The 25,359-nt window shown below is 46.0% G+C and overlaps 1 protein-coding gene across 11 annotated transcripts in view; it reads right to left on the reverse strand.

Moving 5' to 3' along the window:
• ASAP1 (ArfGAP with SH3 domain, ankyrin repeat and PH domain 1) overlaps positions 1-25,359 on the reverse strand; it is a 391,937-nt gene that overhangs the window by 323,576 nt on the left and 43,002 nt on the right. The window lies entirely within an intron of this gene.

Here is a 25,359-nt window from a genome sequence, read left to right on the forward strand (position 1 = left end):
GGACAAGGCCCAGTCATCTCAGTAATTGTGGCTGTATGCAGCTGGAGCAAGAAGAGCATGGCATTTATACTTGCTTCCTTAAAAACAAAACAAAACAAAACAAAACAAAAAGGCCTGGCACGGTGGCTCACGCCTGTAATCCCAACACTTTGGGAGGCCGAGGTGGGTGGATCATGAGGTCAGGAGTGCCAGACCAGCCTGGCCAACATGGTGAAACCCCGTCTCTACTAAAAATACAAAAATTAGCTGGCCATGATGGCGCGTGCCTGTAGTCCCAGCTACTCGGGAGGCTGAAGCAGGAGAATCGCTTGAACCAGGGAGTCAGGGGTTGCAGTGAGCCAAGATTGCGCCACAGCACTCCAGCCTGGCAACAGAGCAAGGCTCTGTCTCAAAATAAATAAATAAATAAATAAAATAAATGAGCTGGGTGTGGTGGCAGGCGCTTGTAATCCCACATACTTGGGAGGCTGAGGCAGGAGAATCGTTTGAAGCCAGGAGGCGAGGTTGCGGTGAGATGAGATCGCAGCATTGCACTCCAGCCTCAGCAACACGAGCAAAACTCCATCTCAAAAAAAAAAAAAAAAAAAAAGTCTTGCTCTCCAGTTTCACATCCAAGTTGAAATGGGGCAAGAGATGTGATAAGTTTTGCGAGAACCACAGAAAAGAATCAGATCGTCTCAGAGTTGAATGGACTTTGCCATCATCTTCCCCATGACAAACCTCACAAATAGCATGGACAGACAAACACACATACATCACTTAGAATTCCTGAGCCCAGGAATGGAAAACCAAACATCGTATGTTCTCACTCCTAAGTGGGAGCTAAGCTATGAGGATGCACAGGCATAGGAAGGATACAGTGAACTTTGGGGACTCAGGGGGAAAGGGTAGGAAGGGGGTGAGGAATAAAAGACTACAAATTGGGTTCAGTGTATACTGCTCACACAAGGTGATGGGTGCACCAAAAGCTCACAAATCACCACTAAATACCTTATTCAAGTAACCAAACACCACCTGTTCCCCAAAAATTAAATTAAAAAAAAAGAATTCCTGAGACCATGTGTGATCGACAAGCAGACGTTGCAGAAGGGGTGTTTTGTACTGAAGATCAGTCCCTCGTTGTTTATTCATTTGACACGCACTGACCAAGCGCCTCCTGCCTGCTGGCCTCTGTGCTGAGTACCGGGGTGTAAACATGAGCAATACAGGGCCCCAGCTCTCAAGGAGCCTATGGTCAATCAGAGTATGCAGGTGGCCTGCCAGGCCCACTCTGTACCCTCCTTCTCCTGCTGACCTGCTCCAGACACATCTCAGGGCTCCTCCACCCTCTGGCTTCTACCTGGATTCAGGCAAAGGCACGTGGTAAAATGCAGCCAGCAGAACGTCAGAGAAGAGGAGTGCTCCCCTGCTCTCCAGGCTCCAGCCCTCCCGGCTGTGTCTCAGGGTGCTCTCCACATAGCCTCTCTCGCTCCTGCTTCCCAGAGGCCTCCTCTCTCTCACCCCTTCAGACCTCTGAGGATCTGGGTGCCCGACTAATCTCTATGGTCCCCCTGCCCACTGCCCACATTTCTCTCTTATTAAACTCTCTTCGGATTACCCTATTTCCAGTGTGCTGTCTGTTTCCTCCTGGGACCCTGACTGATACAGGGAGACAGCCATGTAAACAGACAGTTACAATATAATGCAGAACAGTAAAAGATAATGTTGTTTCCCAGTGAGGTAAAAGAATCTGATTGCTTGGGTTGTACATCCTTGCTCTACTACTGACTATCTCTGTTAACCTCTTAATCCTCAGTTTGCACTTTTGAAATATGCGGTTAATAGTAGTGCCTACTTAATAGGGTGGCCATGAGGATTAAATGAGAGTGCCTCAATGCTGACAAATATTAGCAGGGATTCCTATATAGTTAATGGTGCAATTCCTTTAATAAAGCAAGTGACTGATGAATGACGGAAGCACTAAAAGAAATAGATACTGGGACACAGAAGAAGGGACAAGGCAATGGTAAAGAGGAAATCAGGAAGGACTTCATGGAGAAGGTGACACTGAGCTGCCTCCTGAAGGAGGTTAACTAGCAGGATGGCTGGCAAAGGATGGTCCAGGCACGAGTACAGCAGGTGCAAGTGCACGGAGGCTTGACACGCACATAGATGTGGAGTGGTGAAAATAGCTCAGTGCAATGAAAACAAATAACACGTGCAGGGAGGGATTGGAGCTGAGGTCAGAGGGGTAGGCAAGGGTGGCCGAGGAAGACCTTGGATGTCATGTCAAGGAATTTGGTTGTTGCTTTAAAAGTGAGGGAGAGTTTCTAAGACGGCAATGGACACGAACAGTTTTGATGCTGAGAAGGTTCAGTCTGGCTGCAATATTGGGCCTGCCCTGGGCACCGCATGAGCACACAGTAGGTGCCCTGCAGATGTCTGTCAAATGCATATTAGCAGTTCTAGACAGCAAGATCTGTCACCTCCCTACTTCCTTCCAATAAATGTGCACACATATAACATGCCATGATCTGGGCAACTCACAGTCACAGGCCTTTCCACATGTTTTCTCATCTGATCTCATTAATATTATGAGATCATTGTGGTATCATAAAAAATAGATTTGGTCTTTGTCCTTGACTTCTGGCACAGAACTCTTGCAGTCTCCTGAGTGGTAAGAGTGTCTTCTGTACGCTAATGAGACGGCCAAAAAGATATCTGGGGGAAGAAGAAGGACTAAAGATAGAGCTCAATCACCAATGGTCAATGATCTAATCAATCATGCCTATGTAATGAAACCTCCATAAAAACCCCTAAACCACAGAGATCAAGGAGCTTCTAGTGGGTGAGCACAGCCATGTTCCGGGAAGGTGGCACGTCCTGAGAGGGCATGGAGACTGTACCACCACCCCCTCCCCCATACCTGGCCCTAGCATCGCTTCTATTGGGCTGTCCCTGAGTTGTGTCCTTTATAATAAACCAGTAATAGTAAGTATTTTCCTGAGTTCTGACGAGATCAAGCGTGTTCAGGGTGGTATGGCTGTAGATGTATTTTCCTGAGTTCTGTGAGTTCTAGCCAATCATCAAACTTGAGAAGGAAATTGTGGAAACCTCTCAATTTATAGCTGGTTGGTCAGACACACGCAGCCTCTGGGAATTGTGACTGGCATCTGAAGTGGGAGCTGTTCTATGGGACTGAGCCCACAGAACTGTGGGGGTTGCCCTAATTCCAGAGAGTTAGGGTCAGAATTAAATTCAGTTGTTGAACATGTAGTTCGGGTAGGAAAATTGGAGAATTGCTTGGTATAGAGAAAACCCCAAACATTTGGAGTCAGAAGTGGTGTCAGAAAGAAGACATTGCACCTGGAAACACTCTACTTCACCAGAGATGCTGGACGCTGCCTGCGCCATTCCTGCTGAGACACTCCCCGGGCCCTACTGCCATAGTGACACAAGAGGCCGGTGCTCATCAGGGTGGCTCTGCCCTCACTAACTCAGTGGCTGATTCAACTGTCCCTCTGGGTGTGGCAGCTAGAGGCACTAGGGACCAGCCAGACACCACACCCTGAGCCTGGCACACTCATGTCACTGCTCCTTGTCCTCAGGCTCAAGGTCTAGAGGCTGCAGGAGACTGGCCAGGATCCCCCTGCCACCTCACCCTACTCCCCACCCCTGACAGTGGGCAGCCAGCCTGCACCAGACATGTGCTGGAGAGACAGGCCCTCTCCTCCTACTAAGCGCCTACCTGTTGGGCACCCCAGGTCTCAGGTTGGGTTCCCCCAGAAGCCCAGCTTGGGAGGAGGATCTGAGTACAAGGAGTTTATTTGGGAAGTGATCCCAACTAGATGAATGGCGAAATAAAACAGCGGCAGAAAGGAAGCCAACAATGGGTGTATTGCAGAGCAGGTTACCACTGAAGGTGACCTTCGGGAGATGCTAGAGAACACACCTCAGAGCTGTGCACCTGAGAAGCAGGATGATGGAGTGTGTATTCTCCAACTCTGCTCCTTCCTTGGCTGAGGGCTGCTCCTGGGGAGTGAACTCCCAGCACTTCTGACCTGCCCTGCATGCAGCCTGAGCATGCCAAAGAAACCCTCAGGAGCAGCAGCCTGAGGGTTTGCAGGGTGCAGGGTGCAGGGAACCAGGGTGCGCCAAGGGGACCCAGGGGGAGCAACAATGTGGTGCCTGAGGACTCCACCAACCGGCTGGGGTCACTATCCTCAAGGAGGAGCACGGACAAGTCAAGAGGTGACTATAACCCATGAAGGTAAAAGCAATGGCTGAAGGTGCTTGAAGGGCAGTGCTGGCCAACAGAAATATAACCCAGTGCAACCCATGCATGGAGTTTCAAATCGTCAGCAGCCACAGGAAAAAAGTTAAAAGGAACACATGAAATTCATTTAATTTTTTTAGAGACAGGGTCTCACTGTGTCATGCAGGCTGACGTGCAGTGGTGAGCTTATTGCAGCCTCAACCTCCTGGGCTCAAGTGATCTTTCGCCTCAGATTCCTGAGTAGCTGGGAGTACAGGTGTGCACCACTACACCTGGCTACTTTATTTATTTATTTATTGAGACAGGGTCTCTCTCTCTTGTCCAGGCTGGAGTGCAGTGGCGTGATCCTGGCTCACTGAAACCTCGCCTCCCGGGTTCAAGTGACTCTCCCACTTCAGCCTCCCAGGTACCTGGGACTACAGATATGCAATACCACACCTGGCTAATTTTTGTATTTTTTTGGTAGACATGGGATTTTGCCATGTCGTCCAGGCTGGTCTTGAACTCCGGACCTCAAGTGATCCACCTGCCTCAGCCTCCCAAAGTGTTGGGATTACAGGGATGAGCCACTGCGCCCAGCCCCAGCTACTTTTTAAATATCTTTTGTAGAGAGGAGGTCTCACTGTGTTGCGCAGGTTGCTCTTAAACTCCTGGTCTCAAGCAGTCCTCCACCTTGGCCTCCCAAAGGGCTGGGATTACAGGTATGAGCCACTTTGCCTGGCCCAATTTTAATAACATATGTCATTTAACCCAATATATTCAAAATACTATCATTTCAACATGCATTGAAAGAAAAATTATTAATGAGACAGAGTTTTTCATACAAAGTCTTTGAAAACATATATTTTAGACTTACAGGACATCTCCATTCAGACTAGCCATATTTTAAGTTCTTAGTAGCTACTTGAAGTGGCTACTGTATTAGATGACACAGTTTGAGCACCAAAGAGAATGGAGAATTGTGCACCTAAGGGACAGGATGACGCCTGGCTTGGAGAATGCGTCCTCCAAGCTAGAAAAGAATCACTACGGTGGCTTCTCAAGGCACTTAGAATAAAATCTACTCCCATGACTTGGTCTAAAGGCCTTATATGACCAGGCCACTGTCCATCTCCCTGACCTCACTTTCCAAACCTTTGTCCTCTCTTTTCACTACAGCCCTGCTTTTTGTCATTTCTGGAACACACCCCCCTGAGGGCCTTTGCACGTGCTGTTCCCCTCAGCTGGAATGCCCTGCACCCAGGCCTCTGCATGCTTGTTCCTTGTCACTCTCCAGGTCTTATTCCACAGGGTCCCTCCTTGCTGACCACTCTCCTCCCACCCTAATCCCCATCTCTTGTTCTCCCTTTACCCGTGTTTATTTTCTTAAGGTACACACCATCAGAAATTACCTTGTTCAGGCCGAGCACGGTGGCTCAAGCCTGTAATCCCAGCACTTGGGGAGGCCGAGGCGGGCGGATCACGAGGTCAGGAGATCAAGACCATCCTGGCTAACACGGTGAAACCCCGTCTCCACTAAAAATATAAAAAATTAGCTGGGCGTGGTGGCAGGAGCCTGCAGTCCCAGCTACTCGGGAGGCTGAGGCAGGAGAATGGTGTGAACCCGGGAGGCGGAGCTTGCAGTGAGCCGAGACTGCGCCACTGCACTCCAGCATGAGTGACAGAGCGAGATTCCGTCTCAAAAAAAAAAAAAAGAAATTAAAGATATCACCTTGTTTATTAATATTATTTATTGATTTTATTGTCTCTCCCACTGTCCCCGAATCTCCAGCTTCTAGACCAATGCTCAGAAAAATACAAGGTGCTTAATAAAGATGTGTTGAATAAGTAACAAGTAACTGCTCTGATAAAGGAGAAGCAGAACAGGGAGGAAGGACCAAACTCACTCTGACACAGGCACTGTCATGTATTCTCATTTGTATCCCCAGCACACAGTGCTACCACCCAATAGATGCTTGTTCAAAAATGGAAAATCAATCCCAGCACTTTGGGAAACTGAGGTGGGCGGATCACTTGAGGCCAGGAGTTTGAGACCAGCCTGGCCAACATGGTGAAACCTCGTTTCTATTAAAAATACAAAAATTAGCTGGGCGTGGCGGCACACCTGTAATCCCAGCTACTCAGGAGGCTGAGGCAGGAGAATCGCTTGAACATGGGAGGTGGAGGTTGCAGTGAGCTGAGATTGCGCACCACTGCACTTCAACCTGGGCGACAGAGCAAGACTGTCTCCAAAAAAAAAAAGAAAAGAAAAGCAATTAATGATAGGGAAATGGGGCGGGAAGGGAGGGGTAAAGCTTTCACTTTAGCCAGAGAAAGCTTCATTGAAGAGTTGGGTCTCAGGGATGCATGGGAGTGTGCAGGGCGGATAAGGAAGTCCCAGCAGAGAGAACAGCATGTGCAAAGGCACAGAGGCACAGAAGAGCATGGTATATGTTGCTAATACACACTGACGGTCTTCCCTCTCTCCTGGTTTCCCCTCTCTCAAAACAAGGGCTTGCAAGGCTCTATTCGATCTTCTGCCTGGAAATGACATCTTACCTTCAATCTGGTCCCCATTCCCTTTTTGCCAAACCTCCCTGCAAGGCAGGCAGACTGCTCACTTCTCAGAATTCTCCCCCTAAAGGACTCCCCAGGCTCCAGCCCCTGGGAGGAGTGCTTCCTGCCTGGTAGCATATGCCTGCAGCCAGTGAGCGTGGGTGCATGTCCACATCCCAGACTTTTTGTCGAAAAGAAATTCTTTAGAGTGGACTACAAGCCAGGAGTCTGTAAGCACAGAACCAGTAGAGACCATCAAGGGGAGAAAGCCTGCCTGAAAATGAGGCCATCTGAGAGGACAGCAGAGCCCAGAGGATCTACTATGAACCAGGCACAGTGCAGAGGACCTACTATATACCATGCACCAGGTACAGAGTGCTAAGCTCTCTCATGAACTGCCTTGTTTAATCTTCACTGCAGTGGCGTGTGGGATCTAATATTATTCCCAGATGAGGAAACGAGGGTCACAGGGATTCGTGGCTTGTCCAAGGCCACACAGCAGGGAGATGTTAGATGGGGGATAATAATGTTTATTATGTTTATGTTTGGTTATCTTAATGTTTATGTATGTAGTATCACAACAGAAGACAGAGGCCTGACCACACCAGTGATCCAGGAGAGCCCTGAAGCCAGCACTAGCCTTGGATTTTTCTTTCTTTTCTACCACTTGACACTAAAAGATACCTAACTGATACAGAAGAGCACCAGCCCATTTCTCCCACAGAGGTGAAAGGACTTGCCCATGTCTCCCTCCCCAGCAGTCTGGGTGCCATAAGAAGGACCCAGGTCTCCTGGCTCCTTTCCAGAACTGGCCACCTGCCCTTCCTACGGTTCATGGTGAAGACTGCCCTTTGTGACGCAGGTCACACTCACCTGAACTCTTATTCTAATGCTTGCTTAGGGGAAGCCAGAGTCCTGTAGGATTACATGTGCTACTGAGATGGCAAGTCAACATCCCACCCTTGCATGGCTCCAGGTCCTCTTTATAACCAAAGGAGATTATGGCAAACCAAGGACAACAAGACCTTCTGAGATGAGATGGAATGACCTCAAGTTACCAGCAGGGAAGGGCCTCGCTGATTAAAATAAAGCACAAACCACTTTCCCCTCCACCATAAGAGAGACCTGCTAGAAGGGGTTATTACACCTTTTCAGATGCAACATCAAAGCTGTCATTGCTATGTAATTTACAGCCTGGTCTGCATACAAGCATCCATTCTGTGTTAGTATGTGCCACCCTCCCCCTCTTCTTACTCAGAGAACCCCACTGCTGGGCAGGGGGCAGAAAGTGGGACATTGGGAGTCAGAAGACGTGGGCTTCAGGGAGGATAGTGTGTTTTTTTCAGACGGAGTCTCACTTTGTCTCCCAGGCTGGAGTGCAATGGTGCTCTCTTGGCTCACTGCAACCTCCCCCTCGCCGGTTCAAGTGATTCTTGAGCCTTGGCCTCCCGAGTAGCTGGGATTACACAGGCGCCCGCCACCATGCCCGGCTAATGTTTTGTATTTTTAGTAGAGACGGGGTTTCACCATGTTGCCCAGGCTGATCTTGAACTCCTGACCTCAGGTGATCCACTGATAGTGTCTTTTATTATCTGGGGAATGTTGGGCAAGTTACCCTGTCACACTTCACATCCCTCAATGACTCCCCATTGTCCTGTAATTTGTTCTTTCAACAAACATTTACTGACTGTCCACTACATCCTCAAAGCTATGCACTGTGGTGAGCAAGGCCGAGATGACCCCCGCCCTCCTGGAAGTTATAATCTAGTGAGAGAGGCAGAGACTGAACATAAATAAAAGCGAGACAGTGTCCCATGTACATACACACACCATGGCTCTATGGAGGCCGGGGCTTGAGGTCCAAATATTGTCTTTGATCTAACAGGATGAGCTTGAACAAGGAGCTACAAGAGGGGAATGGGAAACATCACCTCCTTCTACTACACAGACATGGCCTGGAGCAATCCCAGAGGCAGAAGGCACGTTGCTAGCTGGTGGTCGCTTGAGGTTCATTTAAAAGAGCCAAGGCAGGCCGGGTGTGGTGGCTCACGCCTGTAATCCCAGCACTTTGGGAGGCTGAGGTGGGCGGATCACTTGAGGTCAGGAGTTCCAGACCAGCCTGGCCAACATGGTGAAACCCCGTCTCCACTAAAATAAATAAATAAATAAAATAGAGCCAAAGCAGAACAGAGACTTGAGTGTGTCTAATTCCCTCAGCCCCAGAGTTGGTGAATTAAGAGCCAACCGTGGGGCACCTTAGAGTTAGGGCGGGCCTTGTGAGGCCCCAAGCCTCCTCTCCATGGGGAGATGCTGGGTGCTAGAGATTCCTTTCCCAATTTTGTGGCTTAGCGCCCGAGGTGGGGGCGTGCCCAAGAGAGTCTCAGCTTTTCCGACCCGTTACATGGGGATGTTTTCTCAGTTACCAGGTGGGTAGGAATCTCAACTGGTCTCTGACTCTCTCAGAGGGAAGTGATTGGTGAATGGATGTTTATTTGGTGTGTCCACGAGTGGAGGGAGAGTAAGGAGCTTCTCTTCTGCCATGTTGCTGACATCACTCTCCCAACAGAGGCTCTTCAACAGCCCTCTAAGGAAGCTGATTCGAACTTGAGCTACTAACTCTCCCTACATCCAGTTACTTGGTTAGAGGGGTGGGCAATTGCGGTTTTACTTCCTGAGCACCCAGTACTCCTGCTGGTGAATGCATTTCAAATTCCCACTGGGGAGGCCCCCCACATCCTTTGCTTCCTGTGGGTCTCACTTTCAACCTCTCCCTGAAGTCTGGGAATGATCAGGTGACATGGGCCTGTCCAATCAGAATAGTCCATGGCCTTGTCCACAGTGGCTGGTACAGGGCTGACCACGTGACCCAACATAGACCAACGGGAATCAATCCAGAGATTTTGCAAAATCCTCTGGGAAGAAAAGCTCTCTACCTGGTGGGGTCTTTAAACCGGTGGCTTTAGGACCGATGCTTCTGGAAACCATACTTGGAGAACCTGAGAATACAGCCAGTGGAGGAGAAAGCACTAGAGAGGAAGGGGGCGAGAGATTCAGTGGTGATGCAGAGAAAAGGGAGAGACCAAACCTAGGAATCCAGTCATTTCTGGGGCCAGGTTTTACCCCTGGACTCCTCTCTTACCTAAGCCAGTACATTCCCTTCTTGCTTAAGGCAACCTGAATTGGGTTTCTATCACCCAAAACTGTGCTGACCACGGAGGTAACACGTTCCATCGCCGAGTCCATAGCTTGAAGCTCTGCCTGCCCCTGCTCCCACACCCTGTCCTGATGAAAACACAGCTGGGCACAGAAAATTCAGACTGTGGCCTCGGCCCACAGGGCTGTCGACACAGGGCTAAGCGCTGCGCTCTCCACCCTGTAGATACACAATCGCCACATGTCGCTTTACTGGTGAAAACTCCATTTCCAGTCTCCTCTTACCAAACTCACATTGTTTGGGAACTTCTGACAACTGTACCTCACCCTGCAGAAACAGCTAGAAGCGGACTCACCTCTGCCGTGGTCTCTGGCTCGGGAGTCTAACAGTCAATTATCTCGCTGCTGATGAAAAGGCAGGAGCGATGAAGACTTAGGGAGCTCACTGCAGCCAGTCGTGCTAATGACCTGTCTGCAGTAACTTTGTAAACCTCCACTTTTAGGTTCATGGCTCAGCCAAAAACTGTCACTCCACACTTCAGCTTGGCAAGCATGTTTGCACCGTGGAAGTGACGTCCTTGTTGCCGTGGTTATCAACGCTCAAGAAAACCTTTGTAGTTGTTTATAAGCACCAAACCCCAAATATTTGCAGAGAACCCCTTTCAGGAGCTTGTGGCACTATGGTGACTCACAAAAAGTTATCCCATGTTTTGTTCTTTATTTTCTTAAAAACAGAGAAAATTGTTCTCTCCTCAAATCTGTAAAATGCATTAGCTCACAGTTTCCATTTTAAACCGAAATCAAACCTACTTTCATATGAATTGGGTATCCAAGGCTGCTGTTTTTCTTAAGAGAATCTCAGTAAATCCTAACACTCTGGATGACCCAGGAAGAAGAAATGTGAAAATGGAGACCAAGGCCCATTAAAAAACCCAGGTCCGGCGAACGTGGTGGCTCACACCTGTAATCCCAGCAGTTGGGGAGGCCGAGGTGGGCAGATCACTTGAGATCAGGAGTTTGAGACCAGGCTGGGTAACATGGCAAAACCTCGTCCCTACTCAAAATACAAAAATTAGCTGAGCATGGTGGCGCTCGCCTGTAATCCCACTTACTTGGGAGGCTGAGGCAGGAGAATCACTTGGACCCGGGAGGTGGAGGTTGCAATGAGCCAAGATTACACCACTGCACTCCAGCCTGGGTGACAGAGTGAGACTCCATCAAGAAAGAGAAAAAAAAAAAAAAAAAAAAAAGCACAGGTCCCAACCAATTTTTTAACTACTTGTATACATATATCAAAATTGTCTAGTGTACCACTACACTCCAGCCTGGATGACAGAGCGAGACTCCATCTCAGAAAAAAAAAAAAAAAAAAAAAAAGCCCAAGTCCCAACCAATTTTTTAACCACTTGTATACATATATGAAAACTGTCTAGTCCATGAAAGGATTCTACAAATAACAGGCCTGGAATTGGTATTTTATGCTCATGGCTGACTTAGCAGCAGCCATTGATTTTATTTCAACAACAATACATATTTACTGAACATCTATGTACCAGACTCTGTGCCTGGCACTGGAGTAACTTTAGCAGATGAGCAGCCATCAGCGACCTTGTCCATTAGGAGCTTATAGTCTGGTGGGGGTGGCAGACATACACAAGAGAACAAACAATTCCAGATTGTTACAACTGCTAGGAAGAAAACATACAGGGAGCAACCAAAGAGAATAAAGGCTAGAGTGGCTAGGAAGATCTGTCTGAGGACATAGCATTTAAGCTGAGACTTCAGGATGTGACGACCATGGAGTGGGAGACAGGAGGTACAGGGACAAGGCCCTGGAGGCAGAAGAAGAGCATGAAGCAGGGTCCTGAGACAGGATAGCACTTGCTGAGTGTGAGGAACAGAATGGAGGCCAATGTGCTGAAGCCTCTTGGGGAAACGGGGTGGAGGCAGAGGAGGGTACAGAGGTAGGCAGGGGCTAGATCATGCTAGTCTTTGTAGGCCACGGTAAGAAATCTGAATTTCATTCTAAGTAAAATGGGCAGGGGTCTTGGAGATCAGCGGTGGCTGTAAGCAGGGGTGCAGCATGAGCTGCAGGAGGAGTGAGGAGAATAATCCATGTTGGACATATTGAGAGGCCTGCTAGACTTCCAAATGGGGATATTAATTAGGCATTTCAGATCATCAAGTCTGGAACTCAGAGGACAGATTCAGCTGGAGATAAAATTTGTAAGCATATAATATAATTTGCATGTCTGTATAATTTGCATGCAGACATCTTCAAAAATATTTAGAGGTAAGTTGGAGCAAAGGGTACCCAACTGAGAGACTGAGAGGGTAGAGTCACAAGAAGAAATCCAAGCCGGCTTGGTGTCATAGAAGCCAAAAGAAAACCGTGTTTTTAGAGGAAGGGAGTGATCAACTGGGTCAGATGCTTCGCAGAAACTGAGTTGACTTACAGATTAATTCCAAAGCTTTGAGATTTAGAGCTAGGGCTTGGGGGAGGGGATGAAAGGATCATCTTAACAGGCTTTCCTTAGAGCCTGGGGACAATATAATAGCACACAGAGTAAAAGTGAAAACTGCAGGCTCCAGGGCCAGATTCCCTGCAGCCGAGTTCCACTTCTGCCACTGACCAGCAATGTGGCCTTAAATAATTTTCCAAACCTCTGTGAGCTTTAGTTTGTCTTTACAATGGAAATAACAATACTATCTACTCACAGGATTGTTGTAAGGATTGAATGAGTTAATAAACAGCAAGTGCTTAGAAAAAAGGACCTGGCTCACGTTAAATGCTCTGTGAGCATTAGCTATTAGTATTATTGTTGTTGCTGTTGTTGTTGTTACAATAATGAATACTTAGTGCCAAGTGCTGGGTTTTACATGTATTGTCTCAGGTAGAAGCTACTGTTATACCCATTTTGCAGATAAGGAAACTTGCCTAGCACCACCCAGTAAGCTCTAGGGTGGAGACTGCCTTCCTGCCAGGTCAGACAGCCTGTTTTTAATCACTACTCTGCAGTTCCGCCATGTGATGCCAAGATGGCTGGTTAAAGTCCAGGACAAGGGAAAAAATGGCTGACTAATGCACTAATTGTGTTTCTGCTTCAACCTGCATTTCCAGAGGTGCCTGTTGGTCTGTAATTGGTTCTGGCATGTTTATAGGTATTACAAAACCAAATCTTATTTTGCATTTCACAGGATTTAAGATGAATAAAGTGATGTGGTTGTGCTAGGTTAGAGTTGTACAAATTATACTCCAAGAAACCCCAGTTCCTTCCCCAGAGAGGGTAGAGTGTGATCCCCTAACGTGTATAAAGTTCTGGTACCAGCCAGAACTACCTAAGCTGGAACAACTCTACTCTCTGTTCTATACACTGAGCTCTCTCTTTAGCTTTCTTTTTATTTATTTATTTTTTTCCTGAGACAAGGTCTCCTTCTGTTGCCTAGGCTGGAGTGCAGTGGCACAATCACGGCTCACTGCAGCCTCAACTTTCCAGGCTCAAGCAATCCTTCCACCTCAGCCTCCCAACTACCTGGGACTATAGGTGTATGCTACTATGCCCAGCTAAATTTTTTTTTTTTTTTTTTTCGTAGAGACAGGGTCCCATTATGTTGCCCAGGCTTTAAGCTTTCATTTGAAGAAAATATTCTGAGGATACAAAAGCTTGAAAACCACAAGACTTGGCATTTCTCAAACTACGTCTGCATCAGAATCACCTGTGGTGGTTGTTAAAATGCAGGTTCCTTGACCCTACTACAACTTAAAGAATTAGAAACACTAAAGGGAGGGCCTGAGAATCTGCTTTTTAACAGCTCCCCAGGTGACCCACATGCATATTCAAGCCTGAGAACCAGGAAAGAATGCTCACTATTACCTCGCTTTACCTCTCTGTCTCACACAGTAGCCACTACCTATAGCTAACTTCAATTTAAACATAAATTCCCTAAAATTATATGAACTTTATAAGTTTCTCAGTTGTACGAAGCACATTTTAAGTGCTCAAAAGCCACATGTGGCAGACACAGAACATTTCCATTTCATAGAAAGTTCTACTGGAAAGTCTACAAGTCCCTTCCAGCCTAAACAATCTAGGAATCTCAGACTGCCTGAATGATGTACTCATGTGTTTTATACTAAGGCACCAAACTCAGTCAAGATTTCCTGGAATCTTCAACTGTATTTAAGGCATAATATGCTATTAGGAATATATGATTACACCTACCATACTGGACTGAAATTACCTGTTAGATATCTATTTCCCCTGACATACTCTGAGTGCTGTGAAGGCAGATACCATGCATGTATTATTTAGGTCTGTATTCTCAGTGCCTAGGGCTTAAATAAATGCTTGGAGACTGTTTAATTGGGCCACACAACCTAAGTGAAATACAAAGCTGAAAATGGAATGTCCTCGCTAAAGGCATTCACCAGTTAAAAGCATTCATACCTACTAGGATGGCTACTATACAAAAACAGAAAATAACAAGTGTTGGTGACGATATGGAGACATGGGAACTCTTGTGCACTATTGGTGGGAATGTAAACTGGTACAGAATGTAAAATGGAAAACAGCCTGGCCGTTCCTCAAAAAAGTAAACATGGAATTATTGTATAATCCAGCAATTCCACTTCTGGGTATATATCCCCCCCCCAAAATTGAAAGCAGGATCTGGAGCTATTTGTATACCCATATTCATAGCAGCATAATTCATAACAACCAAAAGGTAGAAGCAAACACGTATTCATCCACGGATGATTGGATAAACAAAATATGATATGTACATACAATGGAATGTTATTTAGCCTCAAAAATGAAGGAAATTTTGATACATGGTATAATAAGGATGAACCTTGAGGACATTATGTTAAGTAAGGCAGTAACAAAAAGACAAATATTGTATGATTCCACTTATAAAAGATACCTAGAGTAGTCAAATTCATACAGACAGAAAGTAGAATGGTTATTTCCAGGGATGGGAAGGGAGAGGGAAGAGAAGGAGTTGTCATTTGATGGGTACAGAATTTCAATTTTGCAAGATGAAAAGAATTCTGGAGATGGATTTCGCGGCAATGGTTGCACAACAATGTGAACATACTTAATGCCACTGAATTGTTCTTAAAAACAGTTAACGATAGTAATTTTTATGTTATGCATACTTCACCACAATTAAAATATTTTAAAATAAAGATTTTTTAAAAAGCATTCACTACTACCAACCAGAGAAAATATATCAGTCCTCATGGCTTTGAGAAAATAGCTTTGGAAAAACTTTGGTTCTGAATCTATCCTGCTGCACCTAGGCAGGTACTAGGGGACAGGAGAAGTCAATGCTAAGGTGAGACATGCAGGCACTATCACAGGGCTGACCAATGCATGCATGGTTCCCGCCTTCAAGGCACTCAGAGTATGTCAGTGGCAATAGATATCTAACAGGTCATTTCAGTCCAATATAGTAAATGTAATAATGTATTCTTAGATAGCATATTATACCTTTTTAGAGAGAGCTCCTGTGACAATCCCAGGCCAGAGGGACCCCCTCCTGGGTTCTCTCAAACAGGAAGCACTCACAGTCCTCACACATGGTCCCCTACCAGGCTGATCACCAGAACCCCTGGAAAGGCTTCACCCTGTGGGTTCTGATTCCACATCTAGTGGTACAACAAAGACCATCTTTATTTTTGCAAAGTTGTGCAGGGGGAGCCAGACCTGGGAGCGCCTAATCTATAGCACTTACATTCTGCCTCATGCCACTGCTTGTCCCATCTTCTCATCTGGTTTGCAAACTTCTTGAGGGGAAAGACTGTAACTTATATATCAACCTTGAGAGTCAAAATCATTTGTGGAATAGTTTTTAAGACTGCAGATGCCTGGGACTCACCACACATCTATTGAATCAGCATCTCTAAGCATCTGTTTTTCAAAAAGCCCCCAAAAGGGACTCTCACACACACTCCTAAAGGGAGACCTGCTGCCTTAGAGACTATCAGAGTGCTTGATACAGAGAAGCTGTGCAATGTTTGCTGACAGACAAAAGGAAGTCCCTTTGAATAAGACATCTAATAGGGAAAAGGGATGTGCATTCATCTGTGTTACTTATTCTAATCTTTTTCTATGAATATTCTGCACATGGTTTAGACCACATGATAAATAACTAACAATAACAATTAGCATTTAGTAAGCACCTAATATGTGCCAAGTACTATTCATGTGTTTTAGAGGTACTATCCCATTTAATTCTCAAAACAATCGTATGTATGAGGATAGTACTGTTATCATCTCCATTTTATAGATAAGGAAGCTGAGTGTCTCAGTCCATTTGTCCTGCTCTAATGGAATAACTGAAGCTGGGTAATTAATAAAGAAAAGAGGTTTATTTGGCTCTTGGTTCTGCAGGTTGCACAAGAAGCCAGCACCTGCTTCTGTGAGGGCCTCAGGTTGCTTCCACTCGTGGCAGAAGGGGAAGGGGAGCCAGCATGTGCAGAGATCAGACGGTGAGAGAAGGAGGTGGGGGAGGGGCTAGGATCTTTTAAACAAACAGCTGTCACGGGAACTAACAGAGTGAGAACTCATTCATGAGGGATCCGCCTCCATGACCCAAACATTTCCCATCAGGCCCCACCTTCAACATTGGGGATCACATTTCAACATGAGGTTTAGAGGGGTCAAATATCCAAACCATGGCACCGAGGCACAGAGAAATTAAGTCACTTCCTCAAAAATAAACCTTTTTTTTTTTAACATGACAGTTATATTATGAGCATTCTCATAACTTATCTTCTTTTTAATGGCTGCATTATTTTACCCTAATTTGGTTTTCATCCTTCTGCCCCTAATTTGTTAACCCACTGCTCATTGTAGAGCAGGATTTTATCTTGTTTGTAGCGGTTTACCATTTTAAATGATGCTCCAATGGATATCTTTGTGCAAGGGCTGTTTGCCATATTCCTGAAAAATTTGCCTTAGGAAAATCATGAGGAAATGTTCTGATGGTGAACGGTGCTAAACAGTGAGCATGAGTCTTTACTGAGGGGAATGTGCTGAATGGGCCAGGGAAGCCCTTCTCCCTGGAAGGTATTAAAAGTCTTGGAATACTCCCACAAACAAGCAGCAAACATTTACTGTGGGCCTGGTACTCTTTTAAACATTTGATCCCACCTGGCCCTCACAAAGACTCCTAGGAAGGCCAAGCACAGTGGCTCATGCCTGTAGTCCCAGCACTTTGGGAGGCCAAGGCGGGCAGATCACTTGAGGTCAGGAGTTCAAGAACAGCCTGACCAACATGGTGAAACCCCATCTCCACTAAAAATACAAAAATTAGCCAGGCATGGTGGCACACACCTGTAATCCCAGCTGCTCGGGAGGCTGAGGCATGAGAATCACTTGAACCCAGGAGGCAGAGATTGCAGCGGGCCAAGATCTCACCACTGCACTCCAGACTGGGTGACAGAGCAAGACTCTGTGTTGCGGGAAGTCAGGGACCCCAAACAGAGGGACCAGCTGAAGCCGTGGCAGAAGAACAAAAATTGTGAAGATTTCATGGACATTTATTAGATCCCCAAATTAATACTTTTATAATTTCTTACACCTGTCTTTACTGTAATCTCTGAACATAAATTGTGAAGATTTCATGGACACTTATCACTTCCCCAATCAATACCCTTGTGATTTCCTGTGCCTGTCTTTACTTTAATCTCTTAATCCCATCATTTTCATAAGCTGAGGAGGATGTATGTCGACTCAGGACCCTGTGATGACTGCATTAACTGCACAAATTGTTTGTAGAGCATGTGTGTTTGAACAATATGAAATCTGGACACCTTGAAAAAAGAACAGGATAACAGCAATATTCAGGGAACAAGAGAGATAACCTTAAACTTTGACCACCGGTGAGCTGGGCGGAACAGAGCCATATTTCTCTTCTTTCAAAAGCAAATGGGAGAAATATCGCTGAATTCTTTTTCTCAGCAAGGAACATCCCTGAGAAAGAGAATGCGCCCCTGAGGGTAGGTCTCTGAAATGGCCCCCTTGGGCGTGGCCATCTTCTATGGTCGAGACTGTAGGGATGAAATAAGCCCCAGTCTCCCATAGCGCTCCCAGGCTTATTAGGACAGGAAATTCCCGCCTAATAAATTTTGGTCACACCGGTTGCTCTCAAACATGTTATCAATGACAATGGTGCCCAAAACTTTATTAGCAATTTTAATGTCGTCCCGGTCCTGTGGTCCTGTGATCTCACCCTGCCTCCATTTGCCTTGTGATATTCTATTACCTTGTAAAGTATGCGATCTCTGTGACCCACACCCTATTCGTACACTCCCTCCCCTTTTGAAAATCCCTAATAAAAACTTGCTGGTTTTGCGGCTTGTGGGGCATCACGGAACCTACCTACATGTGATGTCTCCCCCGGACACCCAGCTTTAAAATTTCTCTCTTTTGTACTCTGTCTCTTTATTTCTCAACCCGGCCAACACTTAGGGAAAACAGAAAAGAACCTACGTGACTATCAGGGGCAGGTTCCCCGATAACTCTGTCTCAAAACAAACAAACAAACTCCTAAGGGGTACAGATGAGATGCCTGGAGGCACAGAGAGGAGGAAATGTATCCAGGCTCACATGACCAGCAAACAGCAGAACCAGGAGAGGAGCCTGGTTTAACCACTTTACCCACCAGGCCCAGCTTTCCAATCAAGGTATTCTTTCCCCATGACTCCCTCATCAACCATCAGCATAAGAAGCAAAAACTAAGGACAGTAGCAAGAAAGAGCATTTCCCATCAACCAGGGACCACACAAGAATGTCCCTGCCGCGCACAAGAAAAACATCCGTCTCACTTCCCTGGCAAGAAATCTGGAAGCACTCACTCAGAGTAACACAGAGTTCCTGCCCTCAAGGTGCTCACCCTTTAGATGCTGAGATAAAGCTGAAAGAAAGGGAAGGCAACAACGAGGCCCACCACGCACCAGGTACTGTGGGCGCTTTCTATCATTACATATGTTTGACACGTCCTCTTGCAAAAAGTGGAGATCTTAGCCACCCCCTCATCCATGAATGTGGACTTATTTGGAAATAGGGTCTTTGCAGATATAATTAAGGTGGTGATTAAGATGAGGTCACATGGGAGAAGGGCAGTCCCGCAATCCAGTATGACTGCTGTCCTTGTAAGAGAGAAGAGAGGCACATAGGCAGAATGCCACAGGACAACACAGGCAGGAACTGGAGTGATGAGGCTGCAAGCTGAGGAACATCAACGACTGCTGGTGACACCAGACACTACGAAGAGGCAAGGAAGGATTCTCCCCTACAGGTTTCAGAGGGAGCACGACACTGCCAACACGTTGATCTTGAACTTCTGGCCTCCAAACTGTGAGACAATACATTTCTTTTTTTTTTGAGACAGAGTCTCACTCTGTCACCCAGGCTGGAGTGCAGTGACGTGACCTCGGCTCACTGCAACCTCCACCTCCCAGGTTCAAGCGATTCTCCTGCCTCAGCCTCCCAAGGGGCTGGGATTACAGGCACCCGCCACTACGCCCAGCTAATTTTGTATTTTTAGTAGAGATGGGGTTTCACTATGTTAGCTAGGCTGATCTCGAACTCCTGATCTTAGGTAATCCGCCCGCCTCCGTCTCCCAAAGTGCTGGGATTATAGGTGTGAGCCACCGCGCCTGGCCATATTTCTGTTGTTTTAAGCCACCAAGTTTGTGGTACTTTGTCACAGCAGCCCTAGGAAACTAATGGAACATTTTCTAGTCTTTTAGCTCCATCAAAGCAGAAGCTGTTTTTGTTTCCCTTGGTATCCTGGCAGCTTGCACAGACCCTGGCACATAGTAGGTCGTCAGAAAAGTGATCAAAAAATAAAGTATACATGTAGTAAAAGGAGGAACCATGTTTTTTATCTCTACTAAGAGACTTGAGCAAATTAGATGCTCAGGAAACATTTGTAGAATGAATACGTTTTCTAAAAACAAATGAAGGATAAGCTCAAGAAGGCTTTGCCATGAGTCTTATTCATGTATTTCCCCAGGCTTGAGTGTAGGACCTGGCACACAGTCGCTGCTTAATAAATTTTAAAGGCAGGGAGGGAAAAATGAAGGGAGGGAGGAAGACAAGACCAGCATCATCACTTCCCATCTCTCAGTTTAGCCATAACCTTCCTTCCTTTATGTATCTAACTGAAGTATAGTCAATGCTGTGAAACAACCAGTTGAATTTTAAATAGACTCAATTATTTTGAAAGGATTTTCGCAGCAGAACTTGAATACTGTTTTTCTAAAACACATTTCTTTTTCTTTTACATCCAGAAATCATAAGGCTTCCTAACCCTTCCAACTATGTTAGCAATGCAGAGTTGAGAGGTCAGCCTTCTGCGTTCAGCTCCAGGGACACGTTTCCCGTCCATGTGCAGCATGCATTCCTGACCCCTGCCCTGCAGCCAAAAAGGGACATCAGCTGGGCTCAGGGAAATTCAATTTGGGCTGACAGCCTGTGGCATGATAATGACAGGGCGTCTGCTTGACATTTGGAAAGGCAAAAGAGGGAGGAGGAGTCACAGAGGTTTCTCATGGGCTTGGTTGAGGAGGGTCTAAAGTTTAGGTCACTTCTTTTCTACATATGGAGAAAAACCTGAACATAAGGCCAACTGATTTCTACTGCTGGCTCAGAATTCAGCATTCAATTCCACTTCCATGTGCTGCGCTCCTGTCTCCCTTATGGTATTTGGGGTGAATAAAGGAAACGGGTCTTGTTCTTTATTCCCTTGGACTTGAGTTTTCCCAGGGATGACAACTGCATTGCTGTGGACTGTGATTTTATTCATTCATTCATTCATTCATTCACATATTTATGAGAATTTTGTTGTTGTTGTTGTTGTTAAGAAAGAGTCTAGTTCTGTTGCCCAGGCTGGAGTGCAATGGCACGATCTCAGCTCACTGCAACCTCTGCCTCCCAGGTTCAAGCAATTCTCATGCCTCAGCCTCCCAAGCAGCTGGGACTACAGGCGCCCACCACCATACCTGGCTAATTTTTGTATTTTTAGTAGAGACGGGGTTTCGCCATGTTGGCCAGGCTGGTCTCAAACTCCTGGCCTCAGGTGATCCACCAGCCTTCGCCTCCCAAAGTGCTAGGATTACAGGCATGAGCCACCATGCCCAGCCCGTATATTTATTTTAAATAAGAGGTCCCTGTATACACGTCTTCATAAGTGAAGTCTCTGCTCCTGCGATTCCCTTGTCTTCTACTGAACTCACAAGGGCGAGCACTTGCCTACCCCATGGAACATCAGGTAGGTTCACAACTATGACAGTGACAACAAGACAAGAAAAGCTGACCCCTTCTTAGTGCCAGTTAAGCAAGGGATGGGGGGAACTGCTTTATATTTCTTGATGTAGCCCTCCTGTGGTCAGCTTACCCACTGATGTGGGAACTTTTCCCCCATCAAAGGGGTTGGTTGAGAAGCACATCTGTGTTATTTCAGCAGATGAGCCTGTGGGGCTGGGTTAGCTTCCATGCCCCTCCTGTGGCCCCAGGGCATCCCATACTGAAGCTAACCTGGTGGCTGGTAATCTGAATGGTATTTACCTCTTTCCTTTTCCTCTAGATAAGAAGCCCCATGAGGGCAGGGTCATGTCTACAGCATGGACCTTTGTATCCCAGGCATCCTAGCCAGGTTACTGGCACATAAGTAATAAGCAGTTATCAATACAAGTTAGATGAATGAATCAATCAGTCAGTCAGAGGACTAAAGGTGCTGGCCTTGTGTTACAGCTACGAGCACAGGCTTTGGAATCAGGCGAGTGTAGGTTTCACTCATCTTCCACCACTTTTCAGCTACATGACATGTTTTTATTGACATACAAGATACATACACAAAATTATCTATGTCATAAGTGTGTCATGCAAGGAACTTTTACACTAATGAAACATCACCCAGATCAGGAAACAGCACATTAGCACAACCACAGAAACCTGCCTTATGCTTCCTTCAAGTCGCTATCCCCTACCCACCCAAGGGTAGACCATGAATGGCATCTGACAAGTTACCATCCTCTCTGACTCTTATCTTCTATTGGGAAAAATAGTACTTACTATGCTATGAGTATACAATTTAAAAATAATAATGGTATAGTAGTAATAATAGTAGAAGAGAAGTAGAAGTAGTCACAACAGTAGTAGCAGCAGCATAAGTGACAGTAGAAGCAGTAGTGGTAATATTAGTAGAAGCAGCAGTCATGGTAAGAGTAAAAATATTAATAGTAATAAGTAACAGAAGTAGCAGTAGTCATATCAGAAGTGGCAGTAGCAGTAGTAGTAGAAGTACTAGAGAGATACTACTAGCAATAGTAGTAGTCATAATAGCTAGAACTTATATAGCACTTACCATGTACCAGGCACTGTTCCAAGTGCTTTAGCTTAACTCAACTAGTGCTCAAAACAACCCTTGTAAGTCTATAAAACAGGAGAGAACAGGAAGAAGCCAAGGCACAGAGAAGTTAAGTAGCTTTTTAACAAGGTCACAGAACTACGAAACCATGGATCCAGAATGCAAACTCCAGCAGGCTGGCTGCAGAGCCTATCCTGTCAGCACGATCTTTCAAGAATGAGTAGCGTGGAGGAAAAGATTTGTCCTCCAATATCTGCTCTCTTCTTCTATAATAATAACTCTCAATTTGGTAAGCACACAGTCTTGCAGAATAAAGATTACACTTCCCAGCCTTCTTTGCCGCAAAATGTAGCCAGAGAACTAAATTCTGGCCAGTAGAATATAAGTAGGAGCAGGAGGTGCAACTTCCAGGAAACATCCTTAAAGGATGGGACGTGCCTTTCTCTGTCTCGTTCCTTCCTCCTGCTGTTAGATGTGATGGCTAGAGCAGAAGCAGCTAAAATGGGGCCGTGAGGTGACCTTGGGAATAGAGGTTCACATGGCAAACAAACTAGAGAAAAGGCCCAGGTCTCTCACAGATTGCTGTAGAAAATCTGTGTTACTTGTACCTGAACTTTTAGGTAAGAGAGACACTTCTCTAAGCCAATGTTCTTTTAGATTTTATGTCATTGTCAGCAAAACCTAATTCTAATAATGCACTGAGTTATTGCAATTATAATTAATATCACCTAAAAAGATACCTGCAAAATGAATGCCATTTTGTGCTGGACTCTTGACTTAAAAAAAGAAAAAAACAAAATAAACATGACTTTGGGTAATCCTACAATAGAAAAATTTTGAAAATAAAAGTAAAGCTTCATTTACCCTGGAAGGCGGTATCATGTCTCGATCATATCAAAAGCCTCTCAGGTTGGCCTCTCTGCCTCCAGCCTCTCACTTCATCCACCCATTCAGGACACATTTGCTTATCTAATCATCCTTTAACAACTATTTTCAACCTAAAAATTGAAGTAATTACAATGCCCTATGTGCCTACTTTATGTAAAACACTTTACATTTTTTCTAAACTACACAAAAAAAATCTGAAACATAAATATTACCCCTTTTTCATGGATAAGAAAACAGAAGAAACAGAGAAAGTCAGTGTCTTTTTTTTTTTTTTTTTTTTTTTTGAGACAGAGTTTCGCTCTTGTTGCCCAGGCTGGAGTACAATGGCGCAATCTCGGCTCACCAAAACCTCTGCCTCGCGGGTTCAAGAGATTCTCCTGCCTCAGCCTCCCAAGTAGCTGGGATTACAGGCATGTGCCACCATGCCCAGCTAATTTTGTCTTTTTTAGTACAGACAGAGTTTCTCCATGTTGCTTAGGCTGGTCTCGAACTCTCAACCTCAGGTGATCTGCCCACCTCGGCCTCCCAAAGTGCTGGGATTACAGGCGTGAGCCATCGCGCCTGGCTGAAAGCCGGTGTCTTGTGTGAGATCACACAGCAAATCAGTGCCAGGGCCAGGATTCAACCACCCCTTCTAGCACCCACACACTTTCCACTACGCGGACTTCTTAGAAACCCTGGCCCCAACAGGTCAACCCTGTGCCAGTTAGTCTGCCAGCTTTTTAAGATTCTCAGACTCTACAAGTTTTCCCGGCCTAGCTTTTCATGGTTCTTCCTGTCCAGTCTAATTTTTATCATCCTCTAACATAAACTTTCATCCACTGAGGCCAGACTCCTTAGACTCTTCATCATGTGTCCCTACACCAGGCCTCAGTATTCCCAGCTGCAAAATGGAATAAATCATATCTCTACCTCTCCCAAGAGGTAACGTGGCATAGGAAAAAAAAAAAAAGGCCAGGTGGGCACGGTGGCTCACGCCTGTAATCCAGCACTTTGGGAGGCCGAGGCGGGCAGATCACGAGGTCAGGAGATCAAGACCATCCTGGCTAACACGGTGAAACCCCATCTCTACTAAAAAAAATACAAAAAAATTAGCTGGGCGTGATGGCAGGCGCCTGTAGTCCCAGCTACTTGGGAGGCTGAGGCAGGAGAATGGCGTGAACCCGGGAGGCGGAGCTTGCAGTGAGCCGAGATAGCGCCACTGCGCTCCAGCCTGGGCAACAGAGCCAGACTCCGTCTCAAAAAAAAAAAAAAAAAAGGCAAGGGTCCTGCAGTAAGGGAAAATTGACTTACATCTAGCTGGGCAAGTTCTTTACCCGTAAAATGAATGTAGAAATTCTTTTTTTTCTGAGACGAAGTCTCATTCTTGACCCCCAGGCTGGAGTGCAACAGCGCGATCTTGGCCCACTGCAACCTCCGCTTCCGGGGTTCAAGTGATTCTCCCTCCTCAGCCTCCCGAGTAGCTGGGATTACAGGCGCCTGCCACCACACCCGGCTAATTTTTTGTATTTTTAGTAGAGATGGGGTTTCACCATGTTGGCCAGGCTGGTCTCGAACTCCTAACCTGAGGTGATTCTCCCGCCTCGGCCTCCCAAAGTGCCAGGATTACAGGCATGAGCCACTGCACCCAACTGAATGTAGAAATTCTTACTTGGCAGGATTGTTGGGAGGAGTAAATGAAATTTTATTTTATTGTACTTTTAATTTTTATTTTTGAGAAGGAGTCTCACTCTGTTGCCCAGGCTGGAGTGCAATGGTGCAATCTTGGCTCACTGCAACCTTCGCCTCCTGGGTTCAAGCAATTCTACTGCCTCAACCTCCCGAGTAGCTGAGATTACAGTCACATGCTACCACACCCAGCTAATTTTTGTATTTTAGTAGAGACAAGGTTTCACCATGTTGGTCAAGCTGGTTTCGAGCTCCTGACCTCAAATGATCCACCCACCTCAGCCTCCCAAAGTGCTGGGATTACAGACGTGAGCCACCATGTCCAGCCTGAAATGTTTTTAAAGAACCTAAAACACAGTGGACTCCTATAGCACCTTATAGTGTTGCTGGTGTCACTGTTGTTGCTACTCTTGACTTCTTATAGGCACCACCACCCAGACAACTTTCCTTATAAATAAAGGCAATGGATAATGTGACAG

Source organism: Pan troglodytes, chromosome 7 (assembly GCF_028858775.2).
Source record: "Pan troglodytes isolate AG18354 chromosome 7, NHGRI_mPanTro3-v2.0_pri, whole genome shotgun sequence".
NCBI classification, from domain to species: domain Eukaryota; kingdom Metazoa; phylum Chordata; class Mammalia; order Primates; family Hominidae; genus Pan; species Pan troglodytes.